This window comes from Triturus cristatus, chromosome 9, assembly GCF_964204655.1.
Source record: "Triturus cristatus chromosome 9, aTriCri1.1, whole genome shotgun sequence".
In the NCBI taxonomy this organism is placed as follows: Eukaryota; Metazoa; Chordata; class Amphibia; order Caudata; family Salamandridae; genus Triturus; species Triturus cristatus.
The window spans coordinates 997,959,347-997,983,078 of NC_140592.1; the positions used below are offsets into that span (position 1 = coordinate 997,959,347).

At 42.3% G+C, this 23,732-nt stretch overlaps 1 long non-coding RNA gene across 1 annotated transcript in view; it reads left to right on the plus strand.

Moving 5' to 3' along the window:
- The window catches only part of LOC146799183 (uncharacterized), a 101,547-nt gene that overhangs the window by 16,926 nt on the left and 60,889 nt on the right, over nucleotides 1–23,732 (plus strand). Inside the window, exon 2 of the long non-coding RNA XR_014968444.1 lies at nucleotides 7,029–7,171. This is a non-coding gene — a long non-coding RNA (uncharacterized LOC146799183). The remainder of the gene's footprint in view (nucleotides 1–7,028; nucleotides 7,172–23,732) is intronic.

Consider the following 23,732-nt stretch of genomic DNA (forward strand, 5'->3'; position numbering starts at 1 on the left):
TGATAAACGTTTCTTCAAACCTGGTGAAGAAATCAGACACTGTTTCGTCTTTCTTTTGTTTGCATGCGGATAATTTATCCCAATTCACACGCATCGCCGGCATTAAAGTTTTCATATAGGTAATAATTCTACCAGGGAGTTCTGCTACTAAGGGCTCGGGTTTTGCACCACAAACTTGTCTAGTGTCTGTACCAATGATATTAGCCCATGTGTCACCTAGTTCTGCACCATGATCTGTATTACGAACCAACCCCCATAAAGGCTGCGGAACGACATTCCCGAATAACATATCTATGTCAGCTAGGTTCATGACACACGATTCTGCAGTCTGTGATAACTCCTTATAATATCCTGCAGGGTTTTTACGGGGGTCAGGCAATGTCTGCTTAAGGGCTAAAACTTCTGATCGCTTCCAAGGAACATGTACCCAAACACGCTGAAAATGAGCTGGAGCAGCAACGATACCGCGAGCGGCATCAGCTGCAACAGCGTCCTTCCATACTGGAGGGACTTCTCTCATAGGGTATTGTTTAACCTTCCTACCAGAGGAGTCATGTTCAAACAGTGACTGAGAAGGACCCTCGATCCTAAAAGACAATAATGTCGCAACTGCTTTCTCAACATCGGGACCCACAATCGTACCTTTTCCAAATTCAAACCGTACATGACACAACTCCTGCGGGCTTAAATCTAAACCATTATCTTCCAATTCCTCACAGAGGAATTCACACATTTTCTCAAAGACGTACCTCTGTTTTGATGCTTCCCATTGATAAAAAACATTTACAACAGACCCCACATTATACCTTGAAGGATAAACAATCCATCTACGTGCCATGCGGTCTAGTACCTCTTTCTCTCCAGGATCAGGCAACTGACTACGCAACTGCTTACGTTGTGAACCAGGGGTCATACTGGATGACCCAAAGAGAGGCGATATAAAACTAGTGACCGCACTAGCTATTCGTTGTCGTGTAGAAGGAGAAGTTGAGGCAAGAACAGGGGGAAAGACAGAGGGAAGAAAAACGGGTGCAGATACAGGTACAGGGATCGTATCAGAAAGAGCACCGAGGAAGACAGTTGATGTACTAGGTAAAGTCGCATTAAGCGCAGAAGAGATAGGCAGTGAAACCGGCGGCCCTTGAGAGGGCTACGCCGTAGGCATAGGAGCCGGCTGAGGAGGAGCTGGCGGCTGCGGGACAGCTTGCGGCAAATTAACTGGAGGCTGTACATTTAAAGGTTGCGGAGGCGCTGTAGCACTCTGCGCATACGGGGTGGCGAACTCAGCAAATGTGACATTAGGGGATCTTTCTCTTTTTCTTCTGCCGCATCTTGCTGAAGGGGCGGCAAAACTGGGTAGCATTTATCAATCACTAGTTTACGTTGCCTGTGCAACTGCTCATTCATTTGTTCTTCCTCATTATCTTTAAACTGCAAGGCTGCTTGCATTATCGACATACCTTTCTCCCTTTTATTTTTCTTTGCCAATTTGATTTCTTTCTGTTTAGCTTCCTTTCGCCATAGGCGGAAAGAATCAAACATCGCCGGCCGGGCTTTCTTTTTAAATAATTTGACTTCCAAGTTATCTAGGATTTCTGTGTCGAAACTACCAGTTTGGGGCCATTTTAAAACACCATCCTTCCTGGTGTATCGGATTCATACTTCATTATACGTAATGGGGCCCACGCCATGTTTCACATAGAGCTCATAAGTTGGAGTTCCAATTGGAGGAACCGGACACGAGTCCTCTAATCGGGAGTCCCTATTACAACCCAAACAAAACAAATTTCCAAATATACTAGGACCAGGCATCGTCGCTCACTAGTCTAGTTTCAAACTTCAAAGGTTTATCGAATACGATAGTCTCGTAAATACACGAGTCCTTCGGCTTTGGCACTTGCAAGTTCCAAATCAAAGCGATCCCAAAGGGATACCAAACTAAGAACCAAACTAAGGACTGGGAGACGCTCCACTTATACTTAACTGAGGTATCGATGACGTCACCAGAAGACTCGTTTAATCGTTTCGCTCTACCAAATCATCAAGGGTCCAAAACAGGGCGATAGTCAGGGCAGCAGTCCTTCGTAGCCGTCGGCAAGCAGGGAACCTCGCAGCAAAGACTTTCGGACCACGTCGACATGCAGGGGTCGATGAAGTGGCGGCCTTCCTCCAGAATTTTCACACGAAGCTCCTCACGAACCTCTGGCTTGGAACAGTACCGCTGAAATCGCCCCGAGGTGGGCGCCAACTGAAGTACTGGGTTTTTAAGAACCCAGCGGTGCCAGGGAGCACACCCTAGACTTCGAGTTCTTCCTGTCTTGGACCACAGAAACACAGAGTCTTTCGGTGGCGTCAAGGATCGTTTTATTATTGGCTGCAGCCAGTAACAGGTAACCTAGAAGTACAACACGGGTATGTTCTCAGGAGACTGCTCAAAATTACAAAGCCAGTCTTCCCCTTATATACAAAATATTATGCTTCAGGCAAACATTCCTCGTTTTACGGTATGGTCATTCATATGTATTCATTACAAACAAAAGGCAGAGTCATGATGACGATCTTACATTTCAGTTCGGCCAGCCCACAATTATTTACCCAGCGAGGCTCAGAACCCTCATCAGATAACAGCAGACCCCAATAAAAACGGGCACCTCCTCCTCGTAAAACAAGCCATAAAGCAGGAAACAGAGTCAGGTGTGAAAGGGATTAGTCGGGGTTGGTGTGAGATGAAAGACTTTATGGTGTGTCAAGCCCTGATGCTAATCACATGTGGCCGTAGTGAAGAGGAACTGGTGAGACAGGATTGACCTCGGGCAGCGGAGTCAGTTCGCACAGGTCACAAAGAAGCCATAGAAGGTGCACGTGTCCTTTAGGCCTACAAATGGCCTTAATGTGCAGCCTATGTGAGGGCAACCACAAAATGGCTACCGCTCTAAAATGGAGCCGAGGATTCAATATGTAGTATCGTATACAAGGTGAATCCATCGATGAAACGTCATAAAAACACTCGTACATACCGCATTTGCCATTTGCGGTTCGCTGGTACCAAGATCAGCATGATAGGGCCATGCCTCCGAAGTGGTTCCGAAATTGAAAGTACCACAATGCATGATTGAAGTATGTGGTTTATGGATTGGCCTTTAGCACATTGAATATCGCTACGCATAATTATGGGTGGTCCAGAAAAATTTGAGAATAGACGCAGCCATGAATGTAGGAGCTTGCCTCAGTTTGGAGGTCAGTATCATACCTAGAACCAGCAGTCGATGTGCATGAGTATTAAATGGAGTCCACCCAATAGTCAGATGAGCAGCCTATTGGCCACTTTTAAATGAGGAGTGTTAGCAATCTGTTCAGAAGAGACAGATGAGCGTCCCATTGAAGAGACTGCTTCACAAACTTGCTAGGGTTATTAAGGTGAAATGAATGAAACCAGACCGGCTGGAAAGCACCTTTGGCGTCCCAAGTGATGTGCAAAACACTATATAAATACCCATAGCATAAAGGACCTCACTGCGAGTGCCCTGCTCATCTCAGTTCGGCCACACACAAAAAAGTATGGGCACACATCAGAACTAAAAGATGTGATATTTCACTCTTGCATTTTTCCCATCTTCACATATTTCCCATGTACCAGCCCATGGCTTGAAAGGGGTAGAGCAAATGCAGTAGTACCATGTGATTCCCCTGTATTGGGTGTGGTATGGCTCCTCCAAAAAACCGGGTATTCAAAGTAAGACCCTTAAGGGTGCACTCACGAGGGTATTTCGAAGCGCATACAGTAACACCCCTGTAGTACTCTTGCACAAACTTACGGTTCTGTCAATTGACCCTAACACATTTAAAAGTAACCAAATGTGAATATTCAGGGAAACGTGATATACTGTTTTTCTTTTATGGTGTCGTATGTATATATATGTATTGAGATGTACTTTATAAGATCTTTGTGATCGAAAATAAAGTTTTATGATGATATACAACTAGTACAAATTGAGACAACTGTAGGAATTGATGTTTTGGGGTCAGTTCACAAAGGCATGAAGAGTGGTAAAGTAGTACTACAGGGGTGCCAAAACCCATGAAAGCTTTTGTAAACCAGCCCCATAGTTGGGCGATAGTAGTGTGAATTGCTGATGCGCAAACGGACTGTTCAGTTTGTGATGGTGTGGTTGCATACATGCCCAATATCCATATCAATAAAGATGAGCTAGTGATCGTATTTACTTATGTATTTTGCAATGTGAGCCGGTAGCTACGGATGGTTGACTCTTTTTTTTACACTTTCCATATCTGAGGTCACCCAGAGCACTCAGTCTTGTAGTCTTTCCTCTTGTGATGTTATTCCAAGAAATGAAAGCTGTGTCCTCCGGGGAGAAGGCTATTTTCCACACCCTGGACTTTAAAACCTTCTAATGTCTTTGAAAGTAAAATCAAATGACACATGAAGAGAGTTGATATGTCTGAGAGACTTATTTTATGTGGCATCCCTGAGAGCAGCACGGTTGTACAAGGAAGAACTACTTTGCTTCAGAATGCAAACCATGTCCAGGCCATACAAGGCAGCACCGGAAAAGAACAACCTGTTCTGAGCCAGATCAACTGCACAGGGGCCCCGGGGCATGCAAAGTGCAAACAAAATATTGACAGCCAGCTAGACGATTACAAAGAGTTTGGGAAGTACTCTTAGACACAGAGCGTGAAGGAGAAAAAGTGGAAAGTATGAGTGGAGAAAATCATATACCTGTACGAGGCTGAGTGATTTTAAATGTATACATCTATTTTAAGGTGCATTTGAAACACTGGCCACAGTATTACCAGGAGGTAACACTGCCTTGGGGAATCCAAGTACCCTGTGCTTAATTTGAGCTTGTGGTGGCAGGTGGGGCTCATCTGCACTCATTTTTAGGGACCTGCTCTTATTTTTCATCAACAGATTCTGATCTAGAGCTAAAGAGAAAACACACAGTGGCGTGGCTTGGACGCCGAGCAGGATGGCCGCCTGAGCTCGGAGCTCTGCTGCACCGCGGCGGACTTTTCCTTTCCTTTCCGCTATCTGCGGCCGTTTCGTCTGGCTTCTTTCGGCCCCTTCGAGCGGATGACACCAGGCTAAGGATGTGACCGCCAGACTTCTCCTTCGTGCAGTTTTTGCCCCGCTCTCGCTCCTGCATGTAAGTGCCTCAGCGCGACCGCCATTTTACGATCGGCGCGACGCGCACGCGAGGCTGAGGAGGGCGCAGGCATGTTGTTGTTGTTATTTCCTCAGAGCCTGGACTTTGATGTTATCGTTTAATCGCTTCTTCCTTCTGCCTACAATGCTCCTACCTCACCAATCCTCCAGCCTCTTTCCATTTTCCAACCAGCACGGCTCTGTTTTTTGGGATATGCTTGGAAAGAGCAATTGCTTCATGTTGACCTAACGAGTGGAATTCTTCCTTCTTTCTCATAAATACTGCCTCACGGAAGACCCCTACCTTTATATTCTCCTCACAAAATGTTGCTTCTAATGTGCTCTATTTGACGAATTATATAGTTTTTGCTTCTTTTTTCATCCTTGAGGACTCCATATTTAGAGTGAAGTCAACCACATCCATACTGCGTGTAAGTGCTGGGATTTCTCTGCAATTATCGTACTAAGTCTCTGTGCATAAGACATCCGCGCTGGCTGGTGATTTCCCTGTTACTATTGGAAGTAGACTTTAATTACTTGTTGGAACTAACTCTGAATTTTGGTTTTTCCATGGTTTTTGCTGTTGTCCTTTACTGCTTCTGCTGACCTCTGTGTCTTCCAACTAAGCATATTGAAATTTTTGCATTTCACGTACGAGGCACATTGGTGGATTGCTTATTATTCATCCCGTCATTGGCACATTCAAGCTTCTATGGGCAAACTACGTAACCCAAAGTTTGTCTTTGTGCCTTCGAAGAGCTCTCCTTCAGCCGCCTCTTCTTCAACGGCAGGTCGCTCTTCTCCCACAGATCAAATGGCGACAGCGTCTTCCAGCCGATCTTCTCCATCACAGTCTGCCTTAAACAAGTCTTCTCCTTCTACTTCCTTGTCTAAGCGCTTGAAACAAGACTCTCCTCCTCCTCCACCTGAGACGCCTCCATCCCCTATATCGATGGAAATGCTGCTGGAGGAGATACGCGCTTTGCGTCCGTTTGTGGAGGAGACCAATACGAAGATGCAGCTTTTTGAGGCTAAATGGTCAAGTATGGAAACTCGTGTGTCCTCCGTAGAACAGCAGGTTACAGAGATTCATACTAATTCTCAGCGTATTTCCTCTCTGGAGAAGTCTCTTCTCACCCTCCAACAGCACACTGAGGATTTGGAAAATAGAAATAGGAGGAACAACTTGCGCATTTATGGCCTGCCGGAGTCCTTGGAAGGAGATGATCCTGTTGCGTTCTTTTCCTCTTTTCTTCTGAAACTTCTGGACATTCCTGCTACTACTTCTCTAAGTATCCAAAGAGCCCATAGGCTTGGCCCTCGTTCCTCCTCCTCAACTAAACCACGAGGGGTCATCATCCTCTTCCTAAAGTTTACTGATCTTCTTCTGGTCCTCTCTGCAGCTCGAACAAAGCGTCAAGTATCCTGGATGGGTCAGAGTTTTTCTCTCTCAAGATGTCTCTAATGCCACTGTTGCCAGAAGGAAGGAGTTCCTGTCTCTTCGAGCTCCTCTACGCTCTCTTGGGGCTAGATATGGTCTTTTTCACCCCTGTACCTTCAAAGTGACTCACCAAAACAATACCTGGACTTTTCAAGATCCAGCTGAACTCAAGAATTTTATTCATATCCAGACTAGTGCTGGCATGGATACATCCAACCCCGCTAATGGTTGATTATTTAACTTTCCCATTTTTCTTGCAGGTTTTGCTGATATGTTCTTATCTTGGCATATGTTTTGTTCCTTTGATGTGGTTCCTAAGTGGTTGCCAGATTGGATTCCCTTTTTTCATGTGTCGTTTGCCTTTGTGTTGTTTTGTTTAACATAATTTTTGTATCATCTGTTTCTCTCATCCTCACCTAGATTTCTCGATGTGTTCCTCTTCATCCCATACGGTTCGTCTTACTCATCTTCCGTCCTGGTGCAGTATGTTGTTCTCCTGGCTTAGGAGGTCACTCTTGTCGAATCCTCCCATACCCCATTGTCATCTTCTTTTTCCCCCTCAGGTATGTGTTTTTCAGTCATCCTATTTGGATATGTACTGTCTCTTCTTGTACTTCTTCTCTCTTGCCTTTTCCCCTCTCTCCCTTCTCTTTATCTTACTGTATCTCTCGATTCTCTTTTTGTCTCGTTCTTTTTTCTCATATATCAGTTGGCACATTTTATGACTTTTTTGTATTCATGGCTTTTCTTTGTTCCTTACAATTTTACTGTTTTTGATTCAAAGTTATTTCATGGAATGTGAAAGGTTTTGTTAACCCTATTAAACGACAGAGAATACTTTCCCATCTAGCTTCTTATAATCCTGATTTAGTCCTTTTACAAGAAACTCATCTCTCTGAGGCTGAATCTCTTAAGCTGAAGAGAGGCTGGGTGGGAACGGTCTTATTCTCTCCTACATCTAATAAAAAGAATGGTGTGGCTATTTTGTGTCACAAGAAGCTCAAATGTAAAGTTCTTTCTCAAGATAATGATACTGAAGGCCGATGGGTTTTAGTTAAGTTGTTAATCAATTCTGTATCTTTGACTGTATTTAATGTTTATGGTCCTACCCACCCTGATTGCAATTTTTGGCCTTTAATCACTTCGAAATGTTTTCAATACAGTGATACCATGTTTATCTTGGGAGGGGATTGTAATCAAATTGTTGATCCGTTTCTTGATCGCAAATCCTCTGCCCGCTTTACACCTCACAAATCACATACACAATTTCTGGATACTTTTTCTAAATCACACCTCATTGACTCATGGAGACTTTCCCATCCTGACACTCTAGATGACTCCTTCTTTTCACCTCCCCATGCCTCTTTTTCTCGGATTGATTACATCTTCCTCTCTCAATCTCTTTCTCAAAATCTTCTATCTTCGTCTATAGAACCAATAGTTATCTCAGACCATGCTCCCATTGTCACAGTTCTTGATCTTCTCCCTCCACATCCCAAATCTTCGCGTTGGCGTTTCAATAATTCTCTACTTATGGATCCTCTTTTTTCTTCTTCCTTTCTCTCCTTTGCTACAGAATTCTTTTTGCTCAACTCCGACCCCTCTTTAGCCCCTCATGTTATCTGGGATTCTTTCAAGGCAACCGCTCGTGGTTTTGTAATAGACTTTGTTTCAAAGAAAAAGAAACGCTTCCTTAATAAACAGAAAGATTTGCTGGCCCATATTAAATCCCTAGAGCATAAATTCTATACTTCCTCTAACAAAACTGTTTTACCAGATCTTATACGTGCCAAACTCGACTTCAACAAAACTACTACCGATAATGCTTCTTCAATCTTACTACGGAGCAGTGCTCGTTACTACGGAGGTCTCAACAAATTGGGTAAACTTTTAGCTAACTATCTTAAATCCCGTAGGGAGCGTAGTTCTATAGACTCGATTTATTCTACCGACAATCTTCTCTTACACAAGGAACAGGATATACTTGCCCAATTCCAACTTTTCTACCAGTCTCTTTATACTCCTGAATCGCCTCCCTCTGTCTCTCTTATTCAGTCCTATTTCGATAGCATCCCTGCCCCCTCCACCTCTCATCTCAACTTCCCTGGTCTTGAGCATGATCTCTCTATTACCGAACTTGATAGCGCTTTAAAGACTCTTACTAAAGGTAAATCCCCGGGTCCTGATGGCTTCTCTGTGGAATTCTATCTGCATTTTTCAGACCTTCTGCTCCCTAAACTTCTCTCACTTTTCCAGTCCTTCTTTATCTCTGGCACCGCTGCTGGTACTTTCCACGAGGCTACGATCTGCCTTATACCCAAGGATGGTCGTGACCCCCAATTCTGTAAAAACTACCGACCAATATCCTTAGTTAATGTGGACTACAAATTATTTGCTAAACTTCTCGCCTTACGCTTAGATCCTCTTCTCCCCCATCTCATTGGCAAGGAACAGTGTGTTTTTGTTAAGGGCAGACTTACTTCGGATAATTCCCGCCTTTTCCTCAATGTCCTAAATAAAGTACCTTCTCTCACCATCCCTTTAGCCGCCATCTCGGTCGATGCTGAGAAAGCGTTTGATAGAGTGGATTGGTCCTTTCTGTTTGCCGCCTTGCGGTGGCACGGCTTTGGCCCTAATTTTATTTCTCTTATTTCTTTACTTTATTCTGCCCCTAAGGCGTCTGTTTTAGTCAATGGTCATCTATCCCCTTATTTTCCCCTCCAACGTGGAGTCCGTCAAGGTTGTCCTTTGTCCCCACTACTTTTTGTTCTGGCCCTAGAGCCATTTCTAACGTCTATTAGGAATAACATATCTATTTCTGGTTTTCCTTATGACAAGACCCATTTGAAACTCTCTGCATATGCAGATGACATTCTCTTATTTATTTCTGATCCTGAAAAATCCATTCCCGCCCTATTGCTCGAGTTTAATTCCTTTTCGCAAGTCTCTGGTTACAAGATCAATTCTGATAAAACTGAGATTCTCCCTCTCACCAAATTTTGTCTCCCTCATCAGTTCTTTTCCACTGGCTTTGCATGGAATTCTTCTAAAATCAAATATCTCGGAATATGGTTTTCTAACTCCATTTCTTCATCCATTCGGTTGAATATGTCTATTGTCCAATCCCGTATTGATAAACTGTTATCCTCTTGGAATCCTCTTTTTCTCTCATGGTGGGGTCGGCTTGATTCGATTAAAATGATGATAGCCCCCATTCTTATATACATTCTTTCCATGCTCCCCATATATATTCCTGATATTTATTTCAAACGCATCGACTCCTGTCTTTCTAAGTTTCTATGGAACCATAAAAAATCGAGGGTTGCTCTAGTTGCTCTTCGTAAACCAAAATCGAATGGCGGAGTCAATTTTCCGGACTTTCGTCTCTATCATAAGTCATTCTCTCTCCGTCAGGCCTCTAACTGGCTTTCTCTGACACCTTCCCCTCTTGCTCTTCTTTGGCTTTCTATTGAACGTTCATTGCTTTCTCCGTTCTCTTTATCTGAGGTTGTACATTTTTCTGCTAAGAACTTAACCACTCCTCTCCCCTTGTTCAAGCACACTTCCTCTCTTCTATACGCTTTGGTCCGTCCTGATCCTATTACTCGTGAATCCTTTTTAGCCTCCCCTATCTGGTATAACTCGCTTATTCTCCTAAACAATCGCCCTATTTGCTGGAATGCGTGGAGATCAAAAGGTCTGGTGTGGGTTAACCAACTCTTTGATGGTTTTCTCCCATGCTCATTTCCTCGATTCTGACTTTTGTTTCACTGCCCGCAATCCTTTTTCCACAGATTCACTGTCCTCATGGCCCTTATACTTGATGTTTTTCCCTTCCTTCGTCGTCATCTCCCATATCTCATTCCCCCCTACTTCAGATTTTGTCTACTCTCCCCAAAGCTTCTCTTATTTATAAGTTTTTCTCCTCCCCCAATCCGAATCGTCCGAAATCTAAATTGGAGTGTGCTTGGGAGTCGGATCTGGGCTGTGACTGGTCTATAGCTCTTTGGGACAAAGTTTGGTCCAGGTCCTTAAAAATCTCTCGTTCTGCCTCCCTGACCCGATCTATGTTTTTTCTATACCACAGATTGTATCTTTCTCCAGTTTCTATTTCTCGCTTTTCTCTTGATAAAGATTCTAATTGTTGGGCGTGTGCCTCCCCTAATGCTGATCTTTTTCACCTACTCTTTCTTTGCCCTTCTGTTGTCATACTCTGGGGTCAGGTGCGGTCTTATGTCTCTCGCCTATTTTCGATCTCTACTCCCTACTCTATCCCTCTTCTCTTTTTAGGTAGTCTTTCTGACACTTTAGATATTCCTCCACACTCCTCTGGTCTATTAGATCTTATGCTCGCTCTGGCTTTTCAACACATATCCTTTAACTGGAAAGATCTTAACAAACTCTCTATACAATGTTGGTGGAACTCTCTTTGTCATTACCATAGGCTTGATGTGCGCTTTGCTGCTGCTTCCACCCCTACCCTTAATAGAGATTTATTTTGGTTGCCTCTCACAACATATCTTGACCGCATGGCTTTGAAACGTACCTCTCCTTTATCCTCTGAGAATTTTAAACCTCCATGAGCGGCCCTTTCTCTGTCCTTCTTCTTCTATCTTTCTTCTATTTTTCCATTTACATCTATTTCTCCTGCATTTAAATATTCCCTATCCTAGGCTTTTTGCTTTTTCTACTTTACCTATTCTTTTGCCTGATTTTCTTCCTATTCTCTTTATAATGCCTTTTACCTATTATTTTTCCTTTCCCTCCTTTCCTCTCTCCTTCTCTTCTCTCTTTCCCCCCCTTTTCTGTCCATAAAACTTTTTTACAAAATGCTTTTTATGTTTCTGTTGTTAGCGAGTATTGATATACTGTTTTCCTTTTTTTAATTCAACATGGACAATGTTATTTGTATGATCTGTATCTCGTTGTTCTCTCTAATTTTCTTTAATAAAGCATTTTCAAACTTAAAAAAAAAAGAGAAAACACACAAAAGGGAGGAGAAGGAGTTAGAGAAAGAGGGAAAACATTGACAAAGGCAGAGAGCAGGAATGAAAAGGAATACAGAATAGGCAGCCTTAGTATTCTACACCTCTACCTTCAATAGGGCTGGCTGGAGGCTTCTGATCAAAACTTTAGGCCCTGGCACTTATTCTTTTACAAATTAAGCAGTACAGTAATGCAGGGTTTGGTTTTCCCCCGAGTATGGTATATTTTCCCCATTCTGAGTTTTGCTGTTCGGAATGGGCTTAACGCAATAATACTGCACGTTTTCCCATTCCGAGATGTCCAACTATGAAACTTGTGTTTTATTTTCCTCATAAATTTTGCAAAGTTTATCTTACACAATTTATGACAGGGAAAATCACGGACTCTTAGCTTGTATACTCACTAATACTGACACTTCACTCTAGAAATGTACCCTTTCTTTCATAACTTTTGAAATTTGGTGTGAGCTGGAATCCGCAGGTCCTCTCAGGACTACAGCTGTGGGTAGGGGGAGAGGTTATCATATGGAGGTATGCTATGTGCACAAACTACATGGGCTACAGTGCACTTTGAGGCATGTTGTGGGCGTGTTTTGGTCAATAGGCATATATTCTGTTGGTTAGTATTCCATAGACAGTAAAGAAGTTCTCATGGTGGCAAAAGCTATGAAAACCTCTTTAAGTAAGTCCTTGTGGGCTGATCATCTTGACAAAGTCTCATCAGATAATCTAAATGGATACCTATAGCTTAATTGCTATCTAATCTAGCTATCCTAGGCTTAGGGATCCTGTATCGTATTGTACTTCAGTGCATTTAGCATTTACATAGCCTGGTGTTGTCCCACTGGCCTTTACAGCCATTTTCCTGGTTGCCTCAGTCTGTATCCGTGGTTGGTTAAGTGTATGTTTATAGTATGACATATATAGGATATGGTGGGTGTCATGAGAGGGAGGGCAAATTGTTGCTTCCATTTTGCTGCTTGGAACTTAAGTGCTGTGCGAAGACTGGTCCTTGAAGCAGAAAAGTGTTTGTTTGATAGTTTAGATTTAATCATTTCGTATTTCCTCTTGTAGACCTTGCTTTTTTTTAGTTGGCTTACTGTATGTTTATTCATTGGTGTGCATCTCTACTGCCAACTGGAGTTTCTAACTTAAAATTATTAAACAGACCAATTCCTATTGCACTGAATAATTGTACAACAAAACACAATAGAAAGACCCCTTATACCGACTGCTTCCATCCGTCAGCATCCCATGCAATAATTTAGCACATCGTAAACATTTTACTTTCGATTTGTCTCTTCTCTATTTCCAACTCATTATCTCGTGAGACCCTATATAAACCCTGAAAACACACACACTCACCCTCGCACTCACACACACTCTCTTTCTCTCTCTCTCTCTTTCTCTTTCTCTCTCACGCTCGCTGTTACCCACTCCTATGTTGGGAACACCAACAACCACTAGAGAAAAATACCAGCCCAGAGCAATGTAAAATAAGCTATGAGAAAATAGACCCCACATAGGCCCCCATTATTAGTGGCCTCCTGTTGGATGTAGCAATTGTTGCACCTCGCAAAATCTGACAACAAGGTGTTTGGAATTTATCAGGTGTGATACCTATTGTCTGTTGTGAGATTTGGCTGCTGAATGGGTAATACCCTGAGATTTTTGGTGCTTAGAGCACAACAATCCACATGTCTCAGTACTTGCTGGGCAATTTGACCCATTGAAACTTAGTCACCTGGTAAAATGTGCTGGTGCAGTGTTTGCAGCAAATGTTGGTATTCTTGGATGTGCAGGAACAGGAGTTACTGCATACATGACAATTTATTGGTCTACTTAAAATGAGGGGCTAATACATCAAATAATTATCAAGCTAAATAGGTAATTTGTGTTCTCTGAGTTCATTTTTACCATCAAGTTCTGTAGAACTACACGTCACCTGAGCCGCCATTACTACCACCTGTAACACAATTCCTTGATGCAGGATTCACTCTGCTACCCAAACCAGCACCGCCACCAGCCATCACCATCACGGTCTAAAAACACATCACCTTCGGGCAGCTATTTTTGCCTTGCAATATAGATAATCTTCCCAAGTTACGTATTTCTCCATCTTCCAATTTTTTCTGCATTGTGGAATACCTCAGCCAGTTTCATGGGATCTGACCACCGAAACATGCCCTTACCACTGTCACAGTGATAATGTGGAATGATTAATCAACATCTATGAAATTCCACTTACCTCATCTTCAAAATATCCCCCCCCCCCCTTTATTTTGAATCACATACTGTCTGCTCTTCTTCTGAGACTCTCTCATTGTCACCTCTATGGAACAGTTTGACTTGCATCTCCTCTCAGATGGAAACACAAGGACATGGGGGTCATTACGATGCGCCTTCGTGTCGGGGAGTGGGACTGCCGCCTACAAGGCGGCAGTCCCACAGGGGGTATTAAAATGCAACCGCCACAGGGGCGGTCGCATCTGCTATAATTAACTTTGCGGCGAATGCTGCTGGCTGCAGCACCCGCTGCAATGTTAAAAATGCATGTTTTACATTTCCCTGCACTACGTGGCAGGCACCACAAGGTGTCTGCCACATGGTGCAGGGAAATGTAGAGGGCACCAAATGTGCCCCCCAAGAGCTACAAAGAACTGCCTCTGGTCAAGGGGGGCCAGAAACAGGCTCGCAAAGTCCATCCCCGCTAGCCTTTCCATGGCCGTTGACCCACCATGGAAAGGCTGGCGGTCATCCAGCATCATAATCACACCGGCGGTGCCTGCTAGGCCTTGCTGGCATGCATTGTGTGCTGAGGGCCTCCGCTGAACCGGTGGGCTCTACGAGCCCATCAGATTGCGGGAGGACGGAATTACAGAATCTGCGATTCCACCCATCATCATAATATAGCAGGCAGGAAAGTGTCCCGAAATCGAGGTGATCCCGGCAGCCTGCCAGTGGCGGATTCACCGCAATTGTAATCAGCCTCATAGTTTGTACATACTCTCAGGGCCTGATTCTAAATGTAAACTTACACCTTTGTGTAAGCTTACTATTTTTATGGTATTCACAAACTACAAGTTAATAGTAAGTTTATGTATTCACAAACTACAAGTTAATAGTACGTTTTGGGCTGCGGAAACTCCGCAGTCGGGGCAGAAAACTCCGCACATAACAAGAAAAGACAGGCCTATTTCTTTGTGTGGAGTTCTCTGCCCCAACTGCAACGTCTGCATAGTCATAAACTTACTAAACACCTGGGAACATATTCAGTTGTTAATACTTGCATATTTGCCATCACAGCTAACCTGAAGGTCAGTATCCTACCCACTCCTGTCCAAAACATATTGACAGCAGATGAATGACTTGTATAAATTGTGAACCAAATTCTACACAAATATCACATGGAAATGCTCACCATCCCACTTAAAGCTTATAACGCTCTCTCAATTACAGATCACATCCTCTCAGTTTCCTAAATTGTCCTTAAAAGAAAATCAATAATCCAGTCCCTTCACCAGGTTTTTATTGCTAGTAACGTAAGAGTATGAACAGAGGTTCATACTCTTACGTTACTAGCAATAAATGATGCAATGTGTTACTCCTGATCACAAATGACTTCAAGAACATAGGTTTAAGACTTACGATAAGATGAAGTCATTAAGATGAGCCAGATCAGTGCACAAATGTAAATCTCAAGTAGACTTTTGGGAAATGACCACTGGAGCATGTCTGCCTGATGATTCAATGTTTAAATTATGTTTATCAGACAATAATTAAAACATTTTCTTGAATTTATCTCTAAAGGTTAAGGATACATTTCAGACCTTCCTAACTAATTGGTAAACACATTGTCGCATATTTTTTTCAGAAATGTTAGGTTTACTGTTGCTCTCCTGTACTCCATTTACACCCCTATCAGGTGCACATTCTACAGTTTACATTGGTGGATTATTTGTGGAGTCTGATTTGATACACTTTTCCTCCTGATGTGGCCAAATGAGTATTGCCATACCTTTGTGTGCTTCTTAAACAATTTATTTTGCTCATCTCTCTTTGCAAGATATACCAGTTTAGAACTAGGTCTATCTGGAGATAATTGTTACAACCCAATCTTACATTGACAGGATATATGTATTTCCTTCTGCACAGCTTCTCAAATAATTCTTTCCCTACAGTGTTGTTACAAGTACCAGAATAAAACTGTGTGACGTTGTGGATAATTCATTTGTGGGAGGGGACCCACCAAATTTGTAATCCAGTATTTTGCTAAGCCAAAACACAGTTTTAATGTCACACAGAAGCAGTGGCACAAAGCAACGCACTTTTCTCCATGGAAATTCATGTTAAGTATTTAAATTGCACCAAGTCAACATTAAAGCCAAGAAACAAACCAATAAAATTCCAAAGCCAGATAAGTAACAGAAAGTAACACTTAATAAGAATAGTGACAAAGACATTTTCAAAATCAGATTAGGAAACCTGGACATATCATTTTACGGTGCGAAGCATCTAGGGTTGTGGTTGACTAGAAGTTAGGTGCTATTTCAGGACTACCAAACACACAAAAGTTGATGGGAGAAACACTTGCAATTTGTCTAACCAGTGGCAATGACTTGGGGTAGCATTCCAACCCATCGTTCTTTTACCCACCATGCCACCTCAGTTTTGACCCACCCATATGTAAATCAGTCTTGATCCTGCTCTAATAAACACAGTTCAGCACGGAGTGCCAGGCCAAGTCTGCCCTGAATCGGAACACAAGCAACCCCATTGGTGCCCTTTAGTTGGGTGTAGCTTGGTTCCTGAGGCACAGTAAGCACAGAACCTATGTCTGGGCCTAAGCTTACCACTTAGATTGGGGCATCAAACACACAAAAGGTGATGGAAGGAATGCCTTCAATGTTTCTAACAACTGGAAATTGTTTGGTGCAAAATTTCATCCCATTGTTCTTTTGCCCACCATGCAACCTCACTTTGGACCCAGCAAATCAGTCTTGACCCTGTTCCAATAGGAACAGTCTAACCCGAACTGCCTGGCCAGGTCTTTCCAGAACATAAACAACCCAAGACTGGTTTCAACCTGATTGGGGCTCTTTAGTTGGGTGTAGCTTGGGTCATTTGACACAGTGAGCTTAGGTCCTACATCTAGGCTTTCAGGACTACTACAATGGAGTGGAGAAGTAAGCATGGCACATTTCACCAGTCAAGAGTTTTTCTTATGAGGTACTCTTTTTAATGTGAATGCTAGTCCTCTACTGAGGCAAGGCTGGACACTGTGTCTTGTGAGGTATTAACAAAGTTCAATAGCTTATTTCTGGAGTCTCACTGAAGCCTTGAGCTTTGGTCCCAAAAACGTAGTATGGTGCAAACTTCAACAACTTAGCCATCGAATATCTATTGGTTGCCAGGATTGTATTGCTATCCTTTTCTTACTTTGGAGTTCTACCTTTGTGCTTAGTCACTTTTTGGGAGCTGACATTCCTCCAACCAGGTAAGGCTGAACTCTGTAGTCGGGCATGGCTCCCTCAGGTTGAGATACTTAATTAACAAGATCCAGCAGAATTGTTTTCCTCCATGGCAAAATATTTGCCCTATGAGGTCATCCCTTTCTTAGGCAGAATTAGCACCATATTCTGGGTCTCCTTAAGGTAAAAAAATTACTTAGTCACAACTTTTTCCAGGTACTAAATATCTTTCTCCTGGTTACTTCTTAAGCTCCAGACTGTTAGAAGAAGCTCCCAGGTCACAGATGGCAAAAGGGCTACTCAAATCTACAGGTTCTGCAGCAAAATCAATTCTAGTGCACTTCCAATTGGTGAGCTGGCTTCTACACAGAAGTCCTTCTTGGTTTTATTTTATATCCATGTGACTATAACACACCACTTGGTCTGACCCTTGAGACCCACTTCTAGGCCCTGCGTACCAGTGGTTAACAAGCAAAGTCCTCAGTTTCCTCTCAGGCTGACTGAAAGCAGAAACTTTCTGTTTTGATCTTAATCTATGTCCGGTTGTTTTCGATGGTGCTGGTGTTGAGAAGCCTTTCTTATAGTGCACACTAACCAATGATTGGTAATAACTCCTTATCCAATTCTAAGAAAATTCTAAAGCATCCTACGTTTGCCTCAAAACATGATGTCTTACTGTAAACAATCTCAAGGATACTTGTTCTGTGGGTCTTTCAAGATTGTAGGATCCCAGTGTCTGTGTGTGAAGCTCTTAATTCCCGTCCAGAGCTAGCTATTGAAATGAGAGCACTTCCCTTGAAAACCTATCTTGGATGGTTCTGAGGTTAGGTCCCCTCCTGTTGCCGCTGGAGTTAGGTTGGCTAAACCCTGTTTACTATCAACGTGCCTCAATGTAATTGGGGGTTGATTCGTCCCCTTCACATTCTGCCTGACTATTTTCAGGGCGGGAAGGAGTACGATTTGTGTTTGTGAGTGGTCACAAAACTACATGTTTGTAGGCTTCTTCAAACTTACAAGGCTAACCACATCTTGTAAATACTCAGTAGTAAATCCATTTATGTCTGCAATTAATCTTTTTGTGAATTCGGGCGAGCATTAATGGATTTATTTTCAGCTATAAACAAACGTTTATTGGCAAAAATACCATTGTGAATCGAGCCCTATACTTAGAGGAAATTTTCTGTATACACCTTTCAGACTGCATAGTCACATGGCAATATTCACTTTGGCCTGTAATGCGGTGATAGTTCTAGATCATAACCTTTTTTGTACTTTTTAGTTTTTTCCCCAACAAAAACTGGTCTCTGATTAAATGATCATGAATTATGTTATTGAAATCACGCTGATACTCTTAGCACGTCCCTTCATCATGGACTAGAATTATATTTGAACTTCTCTAAAGCTGAGTTGATTATTCTTCTATACCCTTCATCAATCTAATGTATGACATACCCATATACTTCTAAAACAAGAGAACATCACTTAATGCTAGTAAAATGTTGTAATTCTTCCAGACTTTTTGCTGTTAAGTTCTATTTGGCAGAGAGAACTTCATTTGAGCTCCACAAATTGCTCCTGCTATAACTTACACCTAAATTTCAAATTACCCAAGCGTCATGAACAATTACACACATGGTTGAACAATAACACACATGGTTCACTAAGTGACTGCTAGAGTGGTGCTGGTGGTTGTTCATTAGTCATTGTTCCAGTGAAGCAGTCACCATTGCTCTGCACACCATCCTGCTTTTTTACACCAGTTCCTGGTGCCTTAGTGGGGGATACCCCCTATGTGTGGAAGATAGCAGGTGAACTCTTCAATCCTCTGTAAGGGGGAAGAAATATTGTCTGATGCCTGGGGGTGGAGACTGCTGACCAGTGCCAGGATGGGCAACCCCCACACCCCATTCTGTTTCTCACTTTTTCCCATGAAGGTTTGGTGGACTTTTGGACCTCCCACCCCCTCGAAATGGGCAGATGTAATGTAGAGTAGAAACCCCAATGTGCCCACACAAGAGGTCATAAAAGCCAGCAAACTTCCAGGGAAAAATAAGGAAAGGGATAGCGTGCAGTGGGGCTTGGACCATCTTGACATCGGATCCACTCCTGGGCATGACACCGTATTTTTGACCCCAAGGGAAACGGAATGGAGGGCTTAATCCCCTTCCAGCCAACCAATATGTTGAAACTATGCCCAAACAAACCTCAAATAGCTCTAATTGCCATGATGATTGACTACAGTTTTCTGGCGCTAGGTGGACTGACACTTGGGGAACCCTACCAACCCTGGGTATTTCTGCAACCAAGAGGCCCAAGTAATTCAGGGCGGTGTACCTTCCATGAATCCCAGCACCTTTTCTTACCAAAAATGCCCTGCAAGCATGAAAATATGCCTAAAAACATACACTTTCCTCTCTCTGTATGTGGGGGATGAGTGCAACATTTGAGACTGGGGTCAATCAGCACCCAGGAAATTCTACGATCCTTAGGCATTTCTGTAAAGTAGCATCCCAGAGGAATTCAAGGTGGTATAGCTTGCATGGATCTCAGCACGGTTTCTTAGAGTGCCCTTCAAACATTAACGTATGGGTTAAAAAACACAATTTTGCAAATCTTTATTTGACACAAATCAATAACTGGCTAAAGTCTTACCACCCTGCACTCCCACTCTTCTAAGTGCTACTCTTTTGTGTGTTGGTGGGCCTAAAGCACTTCATAGGAACAACCAAAACTGTAACCTTGTGAAGACCTCATTGACATCACATGGTCAAAGTTTTGGCTGGTTCCTTTTGTTGGCGATAAGCCACCCACACAGGTGTGGGGCCATGTTTATCGGGGAAAGTGTGGGGCATTTTTTGTCTATCCCTACAGATTCTAGAACTTTCTCTCCCAGAAATCAGAGAAAATTCTGTGATTTTAGCCAAAGTTTGACATTCCGTTTGAGAAAAAGAAGTGGGATCCATGCAAGTCACAATACACTGGACCCACCTCGATGCCTAGTTTTCAAAAAAAGTCTGGGTTTTGTAAATTTTCCTGGATGCCAGCTTAGCCTGAGACCAACAATCACAGCTACCCACATCCCGAGAAAGATTGAAATTGAGAGGAATTTTAAAAAATGTTTTAACATTATATTTTGGGACTATTCCTGTTCTGTGTGAAAGGCCCACCCACACAACTGGGGAACGGCTTTTGTTAGAAAAAGTATGGGAGTGCTGGGTGGTAGGGTTTTGTCGATCCCAAAAAATTATGGAACATTCTGTCTCAGAAATATGTAAAGAATCTGTTATTTTATCCAGTGTATGATGTTTGTAGGGCCTTAAGGGTAAGGTAATGTGGTGGGATCTACATAAGCCAAAACAATCTAAAATCCCATGAGTGTTTAGATTTCCGGAATGTCTGGCTTTGGTAGAATTCCTTGAATGCTGGCAGAACATGTGCCTAAATACTATAGATATTCACATCCCCCAGAAAGATTGAAATTCCAGGGAAAGTTTTTGTCATCAAATGGCATTTTGGGACCTTTCCTGTCACAGGTGATGGGCCCAACCACACAAGTGGGGAACCATTTTTCTTGGGAGAACATTATCTTTGCAGATTCCGAAATCTTCCCTCTCTGAAATGTGAGGAAAATCTGTATTTTTGCCTAAGATTGACATTTGCAGGGCATTCTGGATAAGAAAAAGTGGTGGGATCCACGCATGCCACACCACCATCAGGTGTCTAGTTTCAGAAATGTGTGAGTTTGTTAGGTTTCCTTGGATGCTGACCAACCATGGGCCTAAGTACCCCAGCTACCCACATCCCAAGAAAATGTTTAATTCCAATGAAAGAATCTTGATGTCTTCACATAGCATATAGTGGCCTTTCCTGTCGCGGGTCATAGCTCACTCAACCAAGTGGGATATCATTTTTATCCGGAGAGGCGTGGAAACGCTTGGTGGTGGGGATTTTGTTGATCTCCAAAGATTCTGAAAATTTCCCTCGAAAATGTGGACAACATCTGTTATTTTAGTCAAAGCTTGATGTTTGCAGGGTATTCTAGGTGAACAAAGTGGTGGGATTCATGTAAGCCAAACCGCCTTGACTTCCATAGATGTCTAGTTTTCAGAAATGTCTTGAGTTTGGAAGAATTTCTTGATGCTGACTGACCCTAGGCCTAAATACTGCAACAACCCACATCCCCAAAGGATTGATATTACAAGGAAAATTTTTAATGTCTTCACATTGCATTTTGGGGCATTTCCTACCAGGTGATAGGTTCACACACACAAGTGGAGGTCCCATCTTTTACCAGGAGAAATGTGGAACAGAGAATAATAAACCATTTGTTATTATTTATTGTATTTATCTCCATTTATGGCTTCCAATGCAATTTATTGGGCAAGAAAGACATTTTTTTACAAAATAACGTCTAACTAACATGATGTTATGGGTAGCCCTAAATTCGGAGTTGCATGAATACCTGCTATTCCTCAACTCAGATGCATAAGTTTAGTGCATACCCATTTTTCATTCAGTATATTTTACCTTATAAATTGATGCGTGGTCGATACTCCCTATAGGCTGCAGCTCAGTTGATGGTTCCATGTAGCGCATGTGTTTGAACAACCAACAAACACTATATATCCTTGTGACTGGAAGAGGCTGCTGGGATATAGCGAAATACTACTTTTGTAGATTGGCTATCAGGGTAAAAAATTTACAGATGAAAACTTTGTCACTTATTTTAATTTTTTCCTACTTACTTTCATTAGTTCAACGATTAGTTGCAAGATGCACCAATATTTGGTCGCCAAATACTGGTCGCAAATTGCGACTCACTACATTTGGAACGCATCGCATGGTGGACTGGGGACAGCAGAACGCCATGTCTGAGATTGTCTTTCAAAAAGTAAACTTTTTTTTTTGGGGAGAGGAGTTGGCCTAACGGCTAGGGCGCTCGACCTCGTACCTGGGGAACTGGGTTTGAGTCTCGGTAATGACGCCGAACATCCTGTGATTCTGGGCAAATCACTTAATCTCCCCGTGCCTAACAAAAAATTAATGTGTGTCCTCATGTAATGTAACTGGTGCTATGTAAAGCGTTCTGATACCTGATTGGATTTGGGTCTAGTTCGCGCTATATAAAACTCTGCAAAAAAATGAAAAAAAAAATGCATCCCATTTTCCTGAAAGGAAATAGGACTGCAGTTTAAAGGAAAAGTTTACTTTATTTTTTCTGTTTGCTTAAGTTTACAGTGGTCCCATGGCCTACTCTTCAACAACCTTTTTTGACATTATAATGAGGGAGGTATCCCAAGTGGGCCATTTCCGTTTTTGAAAATGTGTTACCACCTCCTTTGAGGTGTTGGTAAAATATAAATGTTGTGTGACCAGATTTCTGTCACAAAACATTGATACATTAGATACTTATATGGTTTTTGGAAGTGAAATGTGCAACTCGCCCAATTGAGATACGGAATTGGTATCCATATGCGTAATTCCCATTTTTGACGTCAGAAAATCTTTATCATCTCTTTCCCCCACAAGTAGGTGGAAAGTGCAAAAATAGGAAATAAGGAATAGGAAATGTGATTTTCACAAATCTGCATGCATGTGAAAACTGGAAAAGGGTGACGCTAGCACAGCATACCTTTCGATGATGCAATTCTAAGAAAACAACAGACTTTTTTTGCACAGCACATTTTTCCACTTTTTCTCCCAAAAATTCCCGAATTTTGACACATTTTGGCTATTTATTTTATTCTCTCCAGGAAAATCCACAAAACGTTGATGCGTTTAAAGCCCCAGTATGAGGGGAAAAGTATGCACATTTGATCTGGGTATCTTTTGTGGTAAAAAATAAAATAAGTAGGCTTAAGCCCGATCTGCTCCAAATAGCCAGGTGTGTGTTTTGGGTAAAAGGAAAACCTTAACACTTAAGGGTTTAAATTGCAGTGCAGTAAAAATACACTAGATCTCTTGACTGGGGGAGAATGTCTGCATTGTCAGCATTCCGTCCATCATTTGTTTGTTGTAACGTAAAAATACACTAGGCACCAAGAACATAGGTAGGTGGCTATTTCTCCCCTTCAACACACATGTTAAGTACTAGTTACAAGGTAATGACAGAATGGCACAATTATAAAAAACAGTGTTATTGATTGGTAGTCTGACAGAGGAGTGCTGCACACAGTCGAGATTGCTGCCTGTGGATTGCCTCACATGGCAGTCTTTCCCAGCTTTCATCCAGCACTTCACAGGCATTCTGCATTCCCTTCACCTTTATGCGCTAAATCACACTAGCAAGAAACTTCATAATGCCTCAGTTCCTTAATAACCTTCTTCATAATATGCAGTTTCCTGAACATTACATTTTCTTCCGAAAACTTTCCTAGGTATATATTCGCCATTTGTGTTTTAAAACAATAAGAAGTAAATTTCTGCCTGTAATAGTGTTTTGCGTGATATAACTTGCAAGTATTTCTTTCTGGGAGCCACAATGCATCTACACAGAAGCAGTACATTCATCCTTCGCTCATACATATTCAATCCACTGCTATGATAAGAGACCTACTTTGTTTCGGCTCTTGCTTATAACCTGGTTACTACTTTTCCTAACTGTAATGTGTCATCTTTTATAGACAGTTCTCAGACCCACTACATTTAAGGCTCAGACGATTATTTAA